We start from the raw sequence: 4,076 nt of genomic DNA, 5'->3' as shown, positions 1-4,076 counted from the left end.
CCTGTAATTCATATCTCTGCAACTCACAAAGCTGTCCATTTGGCAACATCGTAATACTCTGAACCTCCAGATAGCCCGTGTGAAAAACTAGAACTTCAGGAAGCATCGGAGGTGGGAGCTGGATTTGTTTTCCTTCCTCTTTTCTCCTTCTCCAAGGGTCTCAAACTCATTAGTCTCTCCAAAATCAAGAGCCACAGTTGCAGAATGCTGTCTGGGCATTGGTAAGTATGACTTTATTTCTACTTGCCTGGCCCCATTGTGACACAGAGGTAGGCCATTCTGAGCTCTTCGCCCTGTGCCCAAGCTTGGGCAGATCCTAACCACCTGCCTGGGAGTCTGGAGGAAGACCCAGAAGACACGAGCTCACCTGAGGAGACCAGGACGGGCTTCGATGTGCAATTCAGAGACAGCTCCCCTCTGGGAATCACTCTTGCTGAGCACATCACAGTCTGTGTCGTCTGCAGTACACAGTCAGAATGGGGGACTCCGGGACCCAGCCACAGAGCTCTGGAAACATTTCCTAAGTGTCCATTCCACGTGAAGAACTGTGAACATCACAGGAACGGCCATCAGACAGACAGAAGAGGGACATGGATGGAGGAAGAGAACGCGTTCCGTGGCAGGGTTAGGACTCAGTCCAAAGACTTCAGTGTTTGGTACAGAAAGGAACGATCCCCACGGGATGGGGCCCATGATTTCAAGGAGATTAAAGCTCTGTAAGGGTGGAGCCCCTCTGTGTTCTTCTACAGGGAGCCAGTACCAAGCCTGCGTCACAGTGATCGCTTGTCCAAGTTGCCGAGGAATCACGAGAGCAGCGGCAGAGTTCTCCACTTTGAGGGGGAAGGTCTAGGTTTGAGCCCCAAATCCACTTTATACCCCACCCCCGGGGGGCTCATTTCCTTACCTGTAAGCAGAAAGTTGGAGAAGAGGGTCATCAGCTCGTTCTTGGTTACACAGACAAGAGAGGCAGAACAAGGATTGGAATCCACGTCTCCATGTCCATGACTCAGGGAGGTGGTCCTCCTCGGTAAGCTGGGGGGCCGGGGAGAGAAGAGACACCAGCTTATTAGATGAATGTATTTTTATTCCCTTTTAAAAGTATCCCAAATTCACTAAATAATAATAAATTCTCACATTCCCTCTGTTAAATTTACATGTCTCTTCCCTTTGGTAACAGACCAAAAGAAACCGTTCTTAACACACTTAGAATCACCAACAATGAGTTTAGAGGTAAATTGAAGCAGGATTTCCTAGATCGTGGGGTCCCATAGCTGTTCGGGGCTCAAAACATCCCAAGCCCTCTCCCAGCTCTGACATTCTCTGTCCCAAAGTCTCTCTCAGATCTGTTTTTAAATATGAAGGTTCTTCCAACTTTCACATTCTCTGTTCTTTGTTCTAAAGTCAAGTTCTTAGACAACCCATGTCCTAAGGTCCCTCCCAGCCAGGATGGTCTCCGTTCTAACTTTCAGAGTCCCTCCTAACCCTCATAGGCCATGCTCTGTATTCGAAGATTCCTCTCATCTCTGACATTATGCTCTAAGTTCCTTCTCAGTTCTGATATTTTCAGTTCTCTGTTCTAAAGTCCCTCCTCACTCTGATGTTTTAGGTTCTAGGTTCCGTGAGCCTCCCAGCACTTACGTTCATATAAATGCTGACGGGGGATGGTATGACACCAGGATGAGTGATGAGTAAATATGAGCTCCCACTGAAGCTGAGCTTGAGTTCCTGCTGAAAACTGGCTCCACGAGCACACACAGAGACAGCCCAAGCTATTCCCTGACATCCAGACCTCTCTCTTTCACAGGGATGATTTCCCCAGTGTAGACACTTGACATACTTGATGATAGATTGGTTAATCACCTGCAGGTCCCAGAACACTGAGACCTCCCAAAGATCCAAGCCATGAGATGCCCTAGGAGTGGTGGAGACATTCACCCTGGGCGCCAGTTGGCGACCTACGGACAAGAATCAGAGTCGAAGCTATCACCAAGGGCCAGAGGGCCAGAGAAGGAGCTGGGCCAGTAAGGCAGAGAGATGGAGCCCAGCCAGTGGGCAGCCACCCAGGGAGAAGAGGGGCAGAGGGCGAAGGGGCACAGCTAAGGCCTGCCCTGTGCTTTGGGAAGGGGTGCCCACCTCAAGGAGATCATGGATTGGACGGCCACTGAAGCCATGAGGTCTCCCATGTCCACCTCCCTCCTGCTTCTCTCCTCACCAGCTCCTGACCACGTTCTACCGAGTCATAGAATGGAGCCTCCTGGTCAGGGGATGAGAAAGGAGTCTTCCCATTGAAGAAGGAATCAGACAGGCGGGCCCGGAGGCTCGGCCCTCCATATGTGCTTCTGGGATGAGATCACAGACCCCATGAATTTGTGGAGCTTTCACAGTCTTTTAGGAGAACTGTTTTATGGCTCCCCTTGACCCCTCTTCCTGGAATCCCTCCTCTCATCCCAGATCACCAGGAAGATGGAGAACGAGATAGGAAGCAATGGAACAAAGAAGCACGGACTCAGATAGGAACAAAGGAGCACGGACTCAGGCCCTGCCCCTTGCTGGGCCTCCGTTGCAAATGAGGGTTGAACTAAGTGATTGCCAAGATCCCTCTCAGTTCAGACTCTGGGACTTGGTAGGCCCAAGGGTCTGGAGAAGTCTCAGGTATCGCCGGAGGCGATCTCCCCGAAGGGAGGGCCTCTGGCTCTCTGGACCACTCCGTGGTACCCCAGTACCTTTCACAAGGGTCCGCTCACTTCATCTCCTCAAACGCCAGATCCTCCAGCCCCTGGTCAGCTTTCCCGGCCTCAGGAGCGACTCCCGATTTGTTGATGAGAAACATCTGGCCCTGTGCCCCTCCCACCACTGCAGTGTAGACAGGTCAGAGGCAGGGGGAAGGAGAGCAGAGCCAGAGGCCTTAGCGGCGGGCCTGGGAAGCCCAGCGCTGCCCCTGCTCTCCCTGCGGCAGCCACGCCAGCTGAGGTCTTCTAGTGTTGAGCAGATGCCCTAGAAAACTCCCGGCAGATCTGAGAGTCTGGGGGGAGCTCATGGGAAATCCTCCAGGTGTTTGGATATAGAGGACCCAGATGGCTCATCCCCTTGTATCTCCATAATGAACCCCTCAAAGCACAAACTCCAACCATGGCATTCTGTGGGGTGGAGACGGAGCCCTGGTGAGTTGTTTGGCATTCAAGGCCTTCACAAGGCTCCTGGTCACTCTCCATATAAAATGGTAGAGTGAAAGCAGACAGTTCCGCTGGACTCAGTTTCCCCATTTGGACCACCCAATGATCCCTTCTCACTCTAGGATCCTGTGAACCCGAACCACAGATGCAGGGACTGACTCGTTCTGCCCATGATGCTGGCGTTGTGTGACCTGCTCCACATCTCCTGATAAGCCAGGACTGGATGGCCACGTGTGCCCCACATCCTGAACCACAAGAAAGACCTCTGGGCCCCTCCCTCTCCCCTCTCGCATCCTCTAGACCTCAAGCTGCTGGCCACATGACCTCCCCAATAGAAACTCGAGTCCCAAACCCGGGAGGCCGCTGGCCCCCACGGGCAGCAAGCGGACGGTCCGAAGGTCAAGGGGCCTCTGCCCCCCGCCCCGGTCCGCGGCCCCCGCGACTCTCCCAGCACAGCCATTGTTTGCTTTGCCACAACAATAACCCTTCCCGATGCACGTTAAGAATGTGGGAGGGGGAGCTGTCCAGTGATCTCAAAGCATCTGGTTCTGATTCCAGGGAGATTATGGATACCGAAGGAATAGAAATGGAAATCACCACTGCCAAGATATGAAAGAAAGCTTACATGGGCCAACCGAGTCACCCTCCACATTTGGCCCCAATAAGGGGCATGCACAGAACAGTTTTTCCATATTTTGGGAAAGCACACATTTTCTGCACATTAAGTGGTACCAATAAAAAATAATGATTCTCACTCGGTTTATTTCTATAAATTAGGTTGGTTTATAGTTTTCCAGAACATGGCTTTGTGTCAGGATCGATGGCAAACACCTGGGTATAAAACTCAATCAGGCCTTGGCTTCCTGGGAGGGAAACTGGGCCAATTCTCCCTCCTCATCCAAA

General features: G+C 52.1%; 1 long non-coding RNA gene across 1 annotated transcript; it reads left to right on the top strand.

The window, feature by feature from the left end:
* The first annotated feature begins 329 nt into the window (after positions 1 to 329).
* Positions 330 to 3,752, top strand: LOC116421211. The gene is made up of 2 exons (XR_004231504.1): positions 330 to 1,027; positions 1,607 to 3,752. It is a non-coding gene; the product is annotated as an uncharacterized LOC116421211 (long non-coding RNA).
* The last annotated feature ends 324 nt before the right edge of the window (positions 3,753 to 4,076 follow it).

Source organism: Sarcophilus harrisii, chromosome 2, assembly GCF_902635505.1.
Source record: "Sarcophilus harrisii chromosome 2, mSarHar1.11, whole genome shotgun sequence".
In the NCBI taxonomy this organism is placed as follows: domain Eukaryota; kingdom Metazoa; phylum Chordata; class Mammalia; order Dasyuromorphia; family Dasyuridae; genus Sarcophilus; species Sarcophilus harrisii.
This window is presented reverse-complemented; position numbering and strand designations above follow the sequence as displayed.